Genomic DNA, 16902 nt, shown 5'->3' on the forward strand with positions numbered 1-16902 from the left:
TGGTGGTGCTCTCCGCAGCCCAGCCAGCGGGGCGGCCCACCCGGCCACCCCCCGACCAACCATGCCCCCACACCAACCCGCCAGCGACCTGCCACCCCAGAAAACCCCAGTGCTCATGTGTGCTGTTGGCAGTTAAAATTGTGGGGTTGGGGGTGCGAGTCCTTCAGGCAAGTCAAACCTGAATTACTCACATCCCACCTGCCCCGCAGACCCTGGTCTGGTGGAATGTTGTTCGGAGTAGGATTGGTGTGGGAATGTGTGTGTTCTAAGCTAATATGAGTGGGATTCAAATTTTGGGATGGACGAGAAGCACGCTGGGGCATGAGCGTGACAGGAGATCATCCATCTTGTTCTCCAGAACTTGTCACGTCGGGGTTAATAATTAACCATAAAACTGTGCCAGATTGTAAATTCCCTGCTAGTGAGTGTAACCTGTACTTGCCTAGGAAGTGCCCCTGTTAGTAGTGTTAGCTGTATGCCCTGCGATGTATTTTGAGTTCTTCAGTAAAAAGGCATTTATTTGTGCATTCCTGACTGAGTCTTCATGCGTCCTGCACTTGGGTTCACCAGACCAGCACCATAACAGTAGCACAGAATCAGCAAAAGAGTTTCTCACAAAATTGCAACCCCTCCCCCCTTGTGGTTTAGTCCACCCTATATACTGAATATTGTCACTGGACAAAAAGCTTGGAATTTATTCTCCAACTGAAGAGGCTCAGGCAGAGACACACAGTATGAGGGAAACACTTACCCCCTCATATTTGTTCTTGCCCAAGGACCATGGTCCTTTGCATTTGCAGTTCCATATTATCATACTCTGATGCATGAAGGCAAATACAAATGGAATTATTGATTTTAAATATTGGGCAAACATTCACACACATAAGTGGTAACTAAAAATGTAATGCAAGACTGCATTGCTATTTAGAAAATTACATTTCAATTTGAATTTTGCATGCAATTTGCTTCCATAGACTCCCCAGCCATCAAGGTGAACTTGACAAATCAACTTAACTCAACTTTTCATCCATCTCAGCTGCAAAAGGTTACTATGGTGTAGGCTTTGTAGACAGTAAGCAAAGCTGGTTTAATCTTAAGATTCCCAAGACAAATCTTTTTTTTTACTTATCTCATGTTAAGCATTTGCAACAGCTCACATACTGCGATTCCCTTTGGGCTTGTTTGGTTTCCACCCCTTTCAATAGTTGCAGGCTTTGTGTAAAGGCTACAAGCACGCCCTCTGGAGTGGGGGAATGTATCATTTTGTATATTCTCAGTCGCTGTCGGAATGCAGTGGAGACCCAGTGTCATACAGATGGGTGTACCCCCAAATTATTTCCACAAAACGCTTGTCTTCTGCTTGCAGCTTGTGGAGGGTATCTAACAGGCCCAAGGCTTAGCCCAGTGACCCTATGGAGGAAACTCACTTTGGCCTCCTTATTCTTTCGGTCGCTACCCAAAGCTCATGAACATAGGTGACGGTTGGAATTAAGAATGACTGGTAACAGTTGTTCTTCATTCCAACAGTTTGGTAGCCAGTCCCACAAAACACATGTAGACTGGTTTGGCAAATTCCCATGACTTGAGGCATTTGAATAGACAAATGAATATCACAGGGCTGTAGGACAGCAGAGACTCTGCCATACAGGTGGTGAGTACATGGATCTGAGTGCCAAACAAAATGAAGGTCCCGCTGAGCCCCTCTTACAATCCCAAACCTTCATGTTGAAACACAAGTCATAACATAAGTTATGACTTATTTGCTTACTCATTTAAATTATTTACCTGCTCATCATCAGAATAAGTCTCAAGGCTATGAATACACTCATGCCATGTGATCATTCAACTGTTGGGTTTATCTACATGTTGGCATAGATTTGCGTAGGACAACAGTCTTAGACAGAGTCTTATCCCACCATTGTGACTAGATATGACTAGATGTCAGGAATCAGGACCCCAGGCCCTGCCTCACTCAAACTCAAACTCGTAGGTCGCCTAAGCCGTCAGCAATCCCCAAACAAACCTACCTGGAAAAAAAAAGGAAGCCACAGAGAGAGAAGGGACAAGGAATATGCAATAGAATTCAACTAGAAGAACATATTTGTTATTGACCTTCAAATGTAACATTTTTTTCTTACTCCAACCCTGCATCTACAGGCCTCTTTTTCCTACTGTTTCAAACTGTTTTCAAACATTTTCAAATATAATCAAACAATTTTTTATTGGGATCAGAAATTAGCTTCCTCATGCCCTCACATCAACTGTCAGTGCCTATAATTTTGGAATAATAAGTTATGTCAATTGTGTCCTTCCACAAACAGTTTAGTTGTGTTTCAAATAGGACTGAGAATTATTGCAATTGCATCGTGTCATATTTATGATGTTTTATTTAAATTTTGCATTTATTCTTAAACAAATAGACGTTTGTTTTTATTTCTTCTTTTGACTCTTTCCTTTATCTAACACTTGGGATTAATAAAGTTTTTTTTATATTTATTGCAAGGCAGTTTTTGGAAGCATAAAAAATTTAAATGTATGGCATTAAAACTGAAAAATAAAAATAAACCACTCCGGGCTTCATATGCTGTGGTGAAAAGTGTTTCTGTTAAACATAAGTGGTTCTTATCTGGGGTATGGCTTAGTATTGCAGGAAACCTCATGGTTAAAATGTTATGAGACAATTGTTAATAAAGAATCCAAATATTTTGTTAATTACGATTGTCAATGTTCACCTCCAAATGCTTGTAGATATTCAAATGTAAAACTTGGCCACGGAGGCCAGGAAGAACAGAGAAGAACAATCTTTAATCATCACACAGCACACCACACTACAACACATGTACACACACACACACACAGACGCTTTGGATGGTGGCCGGTGAAATGAGGCCTCTGCGTTTAACCCATCCTGGCTTGTTATTAGTTACTTGTTACTTGTTACTATTATTGAGTTCATTACCCTTCATGCCCACTAGATGGGAGAAGGAGATTTTGACAGGGCAGACAAACATTGTTCAAAATACAAAATTGGCAGCCATTTGCAGCGATTTTGAATCTTAGAATATTTACACACACACACACACACACACACACACACACACACACACACACACACACACACACACACACACACCCACACACACACACACACAGTTTGGATTTGTGGCATGGCAGCTGAAATATGATAGGATAAAATATGATAACAAAGTACTTTATTTTTACCCCGAAATTCAAGCGTTGCAGTAGCTCAATGGGAAACAAAGTATGGAGTAACAGGAGCTATGTATACGTATAATTATTTGAACTATAATTCTAAGAATCTCTGTCTGTATGTCCTTCAATTATCTAGAAAACCGTTGATCCGATCTACTTCGCACTTGGCATGTGTATTGCTGGGGACCCAAGGACATGCAGTGTCAAATTTGGGTAAATTTGGACACGCGACACGTGAAGTATTAATAAACTTTAAATAAACAAGCGAACAGTGAGCAGCTCTGTGCATCCTCTTCTCTGCCACAACCTCATGACTGTCCAGTTCCAGACCAACAACAGAGCTGGCCTTCCTCACCAGCTTGTTGAGTCTGCTGGCATCGCCATCATTGATGCGGCCACCCCAGCACACAACAGCGAAGAGGAGTGGACTGGCTACCCTACTGGTTTTGTTGATGCTGAGATGCAAGTGGTTGTTGTCGCTCCATCAGACGAAACGCTTTATCAGCCCCCTGTACTCAAGAAATCGAAATCAAACATAAATCAAGAGCCATTGACACACAGGCATGTAGAGTTCGCAGGCAACAGAAGTTCATTGTCCATCCAAAGTTTCTACGTTTTTTAAATTTATTTCTCCAAAACAAGCAAGCAAACAAAATAACTAAGAAATGGCTCCTTCTGCTTCTCTTGCACTGGTAAAAAATTCATAGGCTCACCCAGGTGCATGCTGGTCCTACACCTGCCTTCCTACCTATATAATCTCAGGTGCCCAGTGTTACCCAATTCACAAACAAAAGAAAAAACTAAACAAAATACTAGTTACGCAAAAACAAAATATGCGAAACAAGAAAACAATTAAGCTCAACAAATAACTACCAAAATAAAATACTATCAAAAATCAAATCTAAATAAAGCAAACATTGAGAATAATCAAACAATACAAGTTATTATTAGTAAGACAACAACTAAATACTAACAAATAAATTGCTCCTACACTCCAGCCTGTAACTGGGCATAAATTCACATGTACCTTCATTTCAAAAGGAGCTATTCCTATAACATGAACTATGAAATAAGGAATATTCATTGACCTTAAGTGAATCTTCCTTCCCTTTGATGAACCGACAAAAAAAGAGAAGACAGAAAACGACACGAAAAGTTGCTCGTGCCTAGGGTTGGTTACCGACCCTGTATTAAACGGGCCATGGGGCTAAATTAGACCGTAGTATCGATAACCTCTGATGTTACCGGTATTGGAAAATTTAAGAAAATTGTTTTTCTATTTATTTAGGCTATGAAACCTGTTTCTAATTCGCAATAAGATTAATAAGCATTTTCGCTATAAGCAGAAGAGATGTCTCGCCTCCCTCTCCATCGCTGGAGATAAGCACGAGGGGGGCGGGTGCCGGCACCCTCTGACTGGCTCTCTCACACGCAGAAGGAGACGAGGGCACAGAATGTGCCCTGACTGCCCCCGCATCTGTTTCTGCAGACAATTCGCACATATTAATATATTTATGATTCCCCTTATTTATAATTCCTCATCAGAATGTTATCCTGTGCATTTTCAAGCTTCTATCTGTTTTATCCTGTTATTGTAATGCTCATTGACTGACAACAAAAAAAAGACTGCTCAACTTAAAGACTGAACAAGTTCATCCGGGTCATCTGATACTCATGATGGGTCTGTCATGTAGTGCTGCCCCAACCTCAGAAAATGGTTTAGAGCCCTTCATCGTCCAGAATTTGCTGTTTAAGAACTGAGGTTAGAGCACTTTTCACTGAATGAATCAAGCACTCCCAGATGCCACCCTGAGCCGCTGGTGTGTTAAAGTTCCATGTTATGCATCCAGGATCAAAGCCCTTTGAATTTTGCCATGATTCAGAACGGCCAGACTTCCTTTTAGCTCCCGTCTGGCTCGAACAAAGTTTGTGCCATTACCAGACCTAGAGATAAAACTCGAAACTGCACTTATACAGGTGTCTCGATCCAGTGTATATGTCGCTTTCAAGTGCACACCATGATTGGTAAGACAGGTGAAAAGCACTCCTTATCATTTAAGAAGACTTCTGCCTCTTTTAACATCAATGGAGCCAACATAGTCAACCTCACGATCTGTGAAAGGAGCTTTGTCAGGCAGTACTCTCTCCTGACTCAAGTCTGCCATCTTCTGTTCAACAAGCTTTACTATGTTGCGTCTACAACAACACAGTCAGATGGGGCTGCAGCGTGAAGCCAAGCAGCTCTTGCCTCATCGGTATATGGTCGCAATAGCGGCACGGGGCTTCCTTTCGGGGGAGTCCCAAGCATGCTTCTCGTCCGTCCCAAAATTTGAATCCCACTCACATTAACTTGCAACATCGAGGTGCCCCGCGCTGGGCACACGCTGCTATGTGTATGCGCACTTGGCACTCACACTGAGCGGGGTGTCTGGTCGGCTGCGTTGGGGTGGTCCTCCCCCTTGTGTGGGGCCTGGGTGGCCGTGGGGGTCCTGCCGGCTCTCCCGTGGGGCGGGTGGCTCGGGCGGGGTGTCTATCGCTGTGGGGCCGTACCTTGCGCCCATGGCCCGGGTTCTGTGCCGGCGGCTGCGTCTTGTGCCTGCACCCGGGGGTTGGTTGTTTGTGTGCGCTCCTGGGGTGCGGGGCCTCCTCGTGCTCCCTGGGACTGGGTCATGCTCCTTGGGGCTGGGCGTGGGGGTTGTCCACGGCCCTCTGGCTTCTCTGGGGGCCTGGGGGTCTTCTGTGGCCACAAGGCAGGGATTTCCTGCAGCCGAGGGGTGTCCACGGGGCTGTGGAGTTCCGGGGGGCTACGAGGCCCCTTCCGCTTCTTGGAGGCGCCGCGACATTTTACTGATGGACATCTTAAACACACACACACACACACACACACACACACACACACACACACACACACACACACACACACACACACACCTGCTTCAAGTGCACCCCACCACCCTCCTGGTTGCATTCCTCTCCTTTCCTCCCTAACTTGCTGCCATAATTATGACAGGAAGAAGCCACGTGACCAGTTGTAGTTCCAGTTTTTCTGGACCTAATTAACTGTTTTTCAATACATGTTGGCTTCCAATGATTATGTTTTTGTGTAAATTTTGTTTGTTTCTATGTTTATTTGTCCTACCCGTGGTGATTCTCCCCCTCGTAGAGTAGTGATCAGTTGTTTATAGACTCAAACATGATAAATAGTACTCCAAAGAGGGGGGTTGGTGGTGGTTTTCTATAACCAAAAACGGTCCTCTTGTCATCCTACAGGTCACCCACAGGACAGAGTTATTGCAGCATTTCTTGATCATTTAAGAATTAATAAAGAGTTGCATTGCAGGTTGAGAACTTGAACTCCACTTGCAGACTAACTCTTACAAAAAAATGTCAATAAAAAGTAAGTAATGTAAAGGAGAACAACACAGATTTATCTGCTGGAAAACATGGGCATGGTAGTACAGGTATTGGCGAGGATGCACAGTGCTGCTGTATGGCAAAAATACAAATCCACATCCATCACCCCCTAGCTAACCTCAATGGCATCCATCAAGTTTGTTAGTTGGATGTAAGGGGCATAGGCTCACCAGAAAACGTAGCAAAATCCTAAGTCACCTCACCACGATAAACCCTAGCTACTGTCTACTGCAAGAACCTCACCTCATTGCATCTGAGCACCCCAAACTAAAAGATAAATCGGAGAGTCAGATTTTTTCTGCATCATATAATTTAAAAAAAATAGGTGTTTCTTTAGTGATCAATAAGCCTATCCCATATCATAAATAAATCCACAATTTCTGACACAGAACACAGGGAGATACATAATGATTTACAAAATTATAGGAAACATCAAATGAACAATAGCTCATATTTATGGCCTCAATGAGGATGACCCAATTTCTTGCACAACATATTTTCAAAACTCTTAGAATTCTGACTCAATTCTTATACTGGGAGGGGATCAACACCGTACTCGATCCAAGTTTAGACCGTTCACAAACCAAGGATAATTACAAGTCCTGGCATTTGTCTGACACTATAAAACAATATATGAGTGATCTTGCTCTTGGTGTTTGTTGGAGATCAAATAATCCACGTAATAGAGAATACACATATTGCTCATCACCCCACAAAAGTTCTACCTCGTTAATGAAACCAACCCGAACCTGGCAGGTGTCGGTTTAACACCTCACTTCTGATGGATAAAGAATTTAAAGAATTTTTTCCCAGAGAAAGGAAATTGATGAAAACTATTAACCATGATATTTAATGATTAAAGATCATATAATCATTTATTTTTATTACATTTAACCTAGAACAGGAAATACTGGTGTCACAAGCACAAGTGAAGGAAAGGGAGGAAACCTAGAGCAGGAGATACTGTTGTCACGAACACAAGTAAAATAGAAGGCGACACCATAAAAATAGCCTATCAGAGCTACCAGAAATGGCACAAGATCAGTAAACAATGGTGTATAGAAAAAGTGGTAAAAAGAGATAAGAACAACACAAACTTAAAAACAATAGTTGAAAGAAAGATGCTGAGTAAGGGTTGTATAGAAGCAGGCAGAGCAGCAGTTTAGGCTCCATCTTAGTAGGAGTTGATGCCAAGCATAAAAGGACATTTTGTAACAATTCATTTTCAGTTGCTCCATGGACCAGGTCAGTTTATTGTACTTTGTTGAATTACTACAGTAAATATTTTATCCTTTTGAACTCTGACAAATTGAGTGTTTTTATTTTGAACTACGACGTGTGTTAAGAGACGTCAATGACATCTGGCCCATCAAAGGGGTTATCTCACACATTTATTGTCGAGTCTGCCAGGAGAGACAATGGGGTCGGTGGCTTGAACGGGACATCTGCAGCTCAACCTTACAGTGGCCACAGAACGTACCTTCCACTGACAGTATGTAGCCTCTCCTCTAAAGAATAAAAATAGACTAAAAAGAGTTCACAAAGATATATGTGTGTGGTACGCAATTTATGTGTGTGATGTGCAAACCAAACTAACACCTGTGGATGCCACTCCAAACTTATCTAGTATTCATGGAGTTTAAGAGTACCAATGCCATCGAGTGAGGGCAGGTAAACTTAAAGGCTGTTATGGAGCCCAAGAAAGGGATGACGGCCACATAAGGTTCTGGAGGTCAGTACTGGCAGAGTAGTTAGTATTATCACCAGGAAGGTGATAGAACGGTAAAAGTGAACTCCGTTCGGATGATGAAATAAATTTCGTCCTGGTTACTCAAAATAATTGTAACTGCGTTATTAAGAGATTATTTGAGTGTAAAGAACAATAAGTGCAATTTTGTTCTGGGTGTTAAAACGCGATTGCAGCCACCTCAATAGAAGATTAAGCTCAAATTAAATGAACAAACAATCGTACATTCTAAACAAAATCATAGAGTGGGGGTCAGAGAAAATAGCGAGAACACATTTTACGGGATATATTCAAATACCGTGGTCAAAACTAGGAATAGAAGATATCAGATAGGTAACCTAATAATCAAACGAACAAAAGTGAGAGCCAACTTTCTCCAATTTTTAAAACACACCGATCCAGAATCCTCAAGCTTAAATATGAATCAAAGTGAAAGCCTTGCTCCAATTCAGGGAACATGCTAATCCAGAATCCTCAAATCTGAAGTGCATAGAGAAACGATAGAGAGACGCTTTGAGATAATTACTGTTCAATTGGACGACTAACATCTGGAAATCACATGGAGGATACACGGGATTAGAAATATTTGAGTGGCTCGACAGTGAAAGGAGACCATTCTCCTACTGCTTGTGGACTAAGTCCTACAAACACTGGAGTTCACACATCCCCGTAACAAGCACCTATCTAGTGTGTAGCTGTACCCCAACTAAGAAACCGTGCCCAAAACTAAAAAATATCAGAGAGAGAAAATCCATTGAAATGAGAAAAGAATAATAATGGAAAACTCTAACACATGTGAAATATAAAACTCTGAGATAAGATAGTCGAAAGACTGTAAAACTGAATGATGTCGATGTGATGATCATTTTTGGGATGAAAGAACCTATATAGATTTCAACGGGAGGGAACAGTGGTAAGATGATCAACTAATTGAATTAAAACTCTGGCTGATCACTGAGTGGAGATAGCAGTGCCCAATACCTTCCTCTAACCTGATGGAAAAGACAGAGCCTGTTCTCCCCGTGGTGGAATGTCCTAATCGCCAGGCGGGTGGTAATCCAGTCCTAGTCTATCGGTCATGGAAAGTACAAGAAATTGCCCTGGTGATCGGCGATCTTCCTGCGGTAGCTGGAAATGGAGAAGGATACTCCATTGCCATCCGACAGTTAGTACAACAGCACCGTCCAACATCTTATGAGTTACAACAAATTTTCATGGAAGGTTAAGGATTAGGATGGGAAGATACTGTGGTTTATTTTCCCCCTATTGGGTCTCCATATATGCTACAACTTGAACTGGTACTAGGATGAATTACTGTAACCCACCCCTCCATCATGATGTGGGACAAGATAAGAGCTTGTAAACAAAAAGAAGATGAAAGCCTGGACGACTACTTCGAACGCCTTGTGCGTCTCTTCAATCAACATAGTGGTCTAAGGCCACCCCCCAGAGATGTTGATAGCCCATATGAGCAACAACTATAGAATGCTCTTATTGATTTCTTCACCCAGAAATCAGAAGGATGGCCTGCACCACCTGTATAGGGTACGAGGGCGTTCGGCTCGCCAAATTTAAACGACAGATGATACATGCTGTATCTTACCATGATAAACTACAAGCAGTAAAAAATGTACGCTGCGTTGTAACTGCAAATGGCTCAGCTGTCTTTCTATGAGAGGAACCAACAAGGTCGCGGAAGAGGACGAGGACGAGGAAGACCAGGCAGACGAGAGAATGCAACAGGCAGAAGAGGACCAGGACACGGCAGTGACTGTACGTTCATGTGTCACACTATGACATTCCATCACAGTTTCATACTCTCCAACTGTTGCCCCGTTCACCTGTGTGGCTGGGAACTAATGTATTTGTTAGGCAAAGGTCCAACATGACCTCGGAATACCAGCCTATGCTTATGCGTGGGATTTACAGCCAGACGGTTCACATTCGATTAGTGGTGAATTGATAGGGAAAGCTCAGGAATTGTGGAAACATAGCTGTGATTTTATGGATCCCTCAGAACTGCATTGTACTGTTAGGATTAGCAGTGAAGGGAAAGATAAGGAATTTGAGAAGATATGGTTTATGGAAAGTCATGCATGTCAATTTATGACAGGAAAAGGAATTCTCTGCTCACCACAATATTGTGCGTTAATGGTCAAATTGACCCCAACACAGGATGCTTGCTATGATGTTTATGTTCCCTATCGCATGTGTCGTTGGCAAAATTATCAAATTTATCATGGCAATCTATTGGCCCTTGGGTTGCAAAATGTGCTAGCATAACAGATTAGCAGGTGCATCCTGACAGGAGTCAATATAGCCCAAAAGGTAATGTTTTGTGGTTTCCTTATCAATCCATCTTTACAGGTGTACGATCAATCCATTTCATCCCTGTTGTTACGACAAAAGAAAATGCAACAGGGATTTTTGCTATCTTTGGTGCTAAGGAACACCCCGCATTAGAGGGGGTGCCAGAGATACTCTGGGCCAAAACCAAATATGATGTTGGACTAATGGAGGGGGAAACACCCCTCGTGGTCACACAAAAATCCTCCTATATACCACATAGACCGCAATATCCGTTGCAACCAGACGCCATGTTAGGTATAACCCGTGTTTGAAAAAAACTAAGAAGAAGGCATTGTTGTACCGTGTCCCTCATCTCCATGCAATACAATGATACTCCCTGTTTAGAAGGCGGATGGAGTCTTGTGGCGTTTCATTCAGGATTTGCGCGCTGTAAATTATGTTGTCCACTGCAGGGCTCCTGTTGTTCCTAATCCCACTGCAATTTTGTCCCAAGTCCCAGGTACATAAAAATGTTTCACTGTTATTGACCTTGCAAATGCCTTCTTTATCGTCCCACTAGACGACGACTCACAATTTTGGTTCGCTTTCACTTTTCAAGGGAACATTACACATGGACTCGCATGCCACAAGGATATGCAGAGTCTCCAGCAGTTTTCTCCACTGCATTAGGTGAAAATTTAGCTGGTTTTGAATTTATGAATGGCAGCACATTGATTGAGTATGTCGATGATTTACTGATCTGCTCGTCCACTGCTACTAACACTGCTCGTGTTCTAACAATGGTCAACCCTCCTGCAGATGGAGAGGACTTGGATTTCTTTTATAACCTTGCTTCCCTCCAAAAACAGGCATCCCACTCTGAACTATTGTTGTGGAAGACAAAAGGTTACTGCGGCTTCCCTCCGTTAAAGCCACAGATTAATTACAATAGGTGGACCAAATAATGTTGTAATATTGTGTGTCTCTCACCCAAGTGTTGAAGTCCGTGCGGTCCCAGGTCAAAGCAGCCCTACCCGTCCCACTTGAAGGACCACTACACAACCTCCGACCAGGTAACTGGGTGGTGATTTACAACTTCTGGAGGAAAAGCTGGAACTCCGTCAGATTCCTAGGACCGTTCCAGATCCTCCTCACCACCGCAGCAGCAATTAACGTGGCAGAACGACCAAAATGGGTACATGCATCTCATTGCAAGAAAGTCTGCAACTTTCCAGAGGACCAGATAAATGACAACAACGGAGCGGGATATGTGATAGTAACCTCTGTCTCCGCAAAGAGGATATCCCACTGCAGTATTTCTACTTGAAAAGGATGACGCCCCATCAACAGGAAAAGATTGGTCACCTCTGTGTGATCATCCTTCTTATCATCATTGCCATCGTCCTGTTAATCATCCAACCATGTAACACAGTTACACAGCGAGATTTAAAAATAAGCCGCTCCCCCGCCCCACTCACATCAGATCCAGAAGAAGAGCCTCAAGTGAGAAATGAAAATTTTGTCACTATGTAGTCCACCCATGGTTAAATGTTGACTCCACTGGACATTCGTTTCAACTAAATATGTGGTGGAGAATTTTGAATTATTCAGTTAAAGAAGAGCAATGGTGCGGATCATTCATGTTATGTTTGTAGTAAAATGCCTCACTCAGTTCAAGCACCATTCCTCCTCTCACCTATATCAACATCATAGGAAGAATCTAGATGTTTAGCAAGGGCTACAAATTTTCCAACTTATATTAATATGACTAAACTTATATATAATCATATTTATGGAGATATGACACATTCTGTTGAGATGAAGAAAAATGGTGAACTGATAAAAGTATTCCACTATAATCTTTCTGAAGGACAATTAAATTGCACTAATGTATGGAGAAGATTGGTTACTACTGTAACTGTTGCTCTAGCCTCCTCAACTGTAGTGCATTCACGTGCTGGAGTTATTCACCCCTTAGGTTTTTGTGGTGGATGGGATGGCTTGAGCAGTCACAGCTGATGCTCGTTGGTTGGGCTAACGAGCATCATGTTTAAAAACCCTGTCCACACACTCAGTCAAGATGGGAGCCCTGTGTCATGACATGTTCCATCTGCTCCCAGCTAATTAACTCGTGTTATCAACCCCCTGTTGTCTGTGTCTCTTTGCCGGAGGGCCCTGAGCATGCCACTTGGGTGGCGTGTGGTGGCGAAACTGCCAAAGTCCACTGTGGCAGTTTCGCCACCACACACCACATGCCACACACCACACATCGAGATCCAACAAGCTGTGCGTGTAAGACGATCAGGAACATATATGTGACACACCACAGCAAAAGCGTCCGTCTCATGCATTTCTAAAATCGCCAGGAGCAGCCAAATAAGTTGAACAAAACCTTTCGGAAGGGAAACTCGATTTTTCCAGATTCGTGTTCCTTTGTGTTTTATTTTAATCTCAAGATTCAAGTTTCAAGATTCAACATATTTTCAAAACTGAGTTTGATTTATGAATTGTAGAAAAATGTAAAACCGTGGAATTAAATATTCCCGTTAGATTACATTGGGAAACGCAGTTCTCTTACCGAGACGCTGAACAGCGCTGAATAACGCCGATCGATCGTTTCCTTTATAGCGGCCGCCTAGTTGAAGATCATTCCTCCATATTCCTTTTGATGTGAAGTCACGATGTGAAACCGTTTTGATAGAGTTCAACCTTTAAATCGTTCTACTTTTACAACAACACGGAGACATTGTTGTGGAGGGGGCATGTACCAACATGTATCATCGAGTAAGAATTGCTGACATCTCTGACGTCACTTCCATAAACAAGACGAGGACCTAGTTTCACTTGTCTGTGAAAACTTTAATTTCACTGTGTTATGGATTACGAGAAGTGGGTGGAGGAAGATCTAAATCATATCGTACCAATCGTATCATACCTTAATCTGACAAGTGCGATAGATCCAAGTGATGTGAGGTCACAATGTGAAAAAGTTTTGATAGAATTCAACCTTTAAATCATACTACTCTTACACACAGAGCCACTGTTGTGAAACGGGCGAAGAAGAAAAACGCTTTGTGTGTTTCGGTCTCACTTGGCTGTGAAAAGTTTCTGCTCCGTATCGTTATGGATTACTGGAAGCGGGTGGCGGAAGCTCAGAATCATATTTCGGACCTTAATCTGACCAGTGCGATAGATCCAAGTCAGTGTTAGTAGCGCGTACTGGACTTAATTTTCCGCGATGATAATCAGTTCTCCGACAGCAACGTGGAGACCTACAGCGCTGCTGAATCTGATATTACTCCGGACTTGGAGAACATTTCAAACAACGGATTTCAAACTAATGTGATGATGAAACGGAATATTTTCAAGAACCACGACGATACGTCCGTTTTTGTTACAACGGAAGAAGTTGATGACGTGATGAAGTCCGTTGAGGTTGGTTACAGATTTTCAGATTTCAGGCTTTCTGACTCATAACATTGATAGACTCCACATTTTGTTGTGTTGTCCGTACTTTTAAACTCCAAAATAATTCCACTTTTTTAAAACATGTATATTCTTACTGTTAAATAAAAGCTTTTTAAAAAACGAAATTAGTTGCGTTGTTGGGCTGTTCGTGATTGGCCCATTAAGCTGTATGTTAATTAGCCATGAGGCTTTGTTTGTCCGCCAACCCCATTTGCGTTCTGGGAGCTGGCTGAATGAACCTGGTGTGGGGAAAACTTTGAAAGTGATTATCTCAGAAACACCGTTTGCCATATCCTTGTCATTAGTGATAGCTTTAAAAATATTTGCTTGATTTGCACAAGTGACACATTGTTTGGAAGCTCTGATTCTCCACTTTCAATTGATGCAGGAAAAAAAATCTTGTATAGGATTGTAGGCGGAGCAGAACATTTTTTCATGTCTGTATTAGCACCGTAGGTACATCTACAGCTTTTAAGTGGCTAAATATCATACATTATAGGTTGTTACTGTTCATTAATGCAACTATCCTAGCAGAATAAGCTGTTAAACAAGAATTAACTTAGATCCAGCTAATGTTTCTCCAGAGTCGTATGGCACTAGACATAACGAGTGCGGCTCAAGAAGGTGTATGTGCTATGATAGGTGAGTCATGTTTGTTAGACATGTTAGACTCTACATTTTGTTTTGTTGTGCGCACTTTTAAACTCCTAAATAATTCCACTTTTATAAAACATATATATTCTTACTGTTAAATAAAAGCCTCTTTAAAAACCAAATATGTTGTGTGTCGTTGACGCTGTTCAACATTCCCTCAAAACACAATAACAATGCAGAGATTGCCACATTCAGCAGGGTGTCAAGTCCCCATTCAGCAGAGTGTCAAGTGGCCATGTGACAAGTAGCCATGCAGCTTTGTTGGTCCTCCAACCATGGATTCTGCATTCTGGGAGCATACTGAATGAAGCCAAGAGTGGGGGAAACTTTGGGGGTGATTATCTCAGAAACACAGTTTGCCACAGCCTTGTCATTAACAAGTCATAGCTTTAAAAATATATGCTTGATTTGCACAAGTGACACCTTGTTTTGAAGCTCTGATTCTTCACTTTCAAATGTTTCTTCACGTTCAAAAAAGGCAAAAGCCACCAAATGTACCTTAAGTCTGAGGTGGGTCACATATGTCCCGTATGTTAACACCAATTTATAAATAAATATAAAAGCTTTAAATCAAATCATTTCAGTTTGTGTACAATAAGTAACAAGTGCAAGTGATTAACATTTCACTAAAATAAGATTTTGATAAAATCAAACACAGAATAAATATGGCATGTAGGTCTAAATAAAGTTTGTGGTCTTACCCATCCTTGTTGGGATTTCCCGTCGACATATTTTACACAGTGAATGTTTAATGGCTGCTGAAATGTCAATGCAACGCACCTGGTGATTACACACAATATGTTCTAGACTGAACACAGTAGCTACCTAAGACTTTCTACTTCACCAACTAACTGATTCCTAAAACGTAATGCAGTAAGTCGAATAAAATAAAATAAAATACATAAGGGAATAGGCATAAGGGAATAGGCTTCTGTATATGGGATAGACTTATGTATATGGGATAGGCTAATTATGTACTGTATATACAGATATGTGCATTAAAGTGGCATGTGAATAAAGTGAGGTAGTGTTTGTGAGATATACAGCACAGTATACAATAGTACGGCGCAGCAATATGGTAACACCAAACAACCCAGAACGGTGACACAGTATGCGGTCCAGTATGCTACATACAGTACAGTAAGGTAGTGGAGCCTATGTGTGTGGCTCAGTTAGGAGGTGCTCCCTCAGCATTGAGGGAGGACCGACTGTCAATGCTGGTGAGGTCAGCATTGACAGTTCTTATGGCTTGTGGGGAAAAAACTCTGTCTCAGTCTCTCTGTTCTCGCTGTGTGACTGCGGAGGTGCTTGTCTGACTAAAGCAGCTGGAACAGTCCGTTGTTGGGGTGATGAGGATCCTTCATGATCCTGCAGGCTCTGCTACTACACCTTCTGGTGTATAAGTCCTGCAGGGAGGGGAGTGTAGTTCCAGTGGTACGTTCAGCTGAACACATCACCCTCTGCAGGGCCCGCCTGTACTCAACAGTACAGTTCCCAAACTAGGCAGTGATGTTGCCTGTCAGGATGCTCTCCACTGCTCTACAGTGGAAGGACTTCAGGCTCCTCACAAGACCCGGAATTTCCTCAGCTGCCTGAGGTGGTAAAGACGCTGCCTCACCTTTCTCACCAGAGTGTCTGTTTGTAAAGTCCATGTTAAATCTTCTGTGATGTGGACTCCCAGGTATTTGAAGCTGCTCACCCTGTCGACAGAAGTCCCATTAATCACCAAGGGCGCATGCGTCCTTGGTTGTAATCCACGCCTAAAGTCCACAATTAGCTCCTTAGTTTTGCTGACGTTCAGGTGGAGGCTGTTGTCCTGGCACCAGAGTGACAGGTCAGCCACCTCCTCGCGGTAGGCCTTCTCATCGCCATCGGTGACCAGGCCCACGACAACGGTGACGTCCGCAAACTTGATGATGGTGTTGGAGCTGGACCTGGCCACACAGTCATGTGTGTACATGGAGTACAGTAGGGGGCTGAGGATGCAGCCCTGGGGGGATCTTGTGTTCAGAGTGAGGGAGCTGGACATGTGCTTACCCACCCTGACCACCTGAGGCCGGGCTGAAAGGAAGTCCAGGATCCAGACACACAGTGGAGTATTCAGTCCAAGCTCCTTC

This window comes from Zeus faber, assembly GCF_960531495.2.
Source record: "Zeus faber genome assembly, chromosome: 6".
In the NCBI taxonomy this organism is placed as follows: domain Eukaryota; kingdom Metazoa; phylum Chordata; class Actinopteri; order Zeiformes; family Zeidae; genus Zeus; species Zeus faber.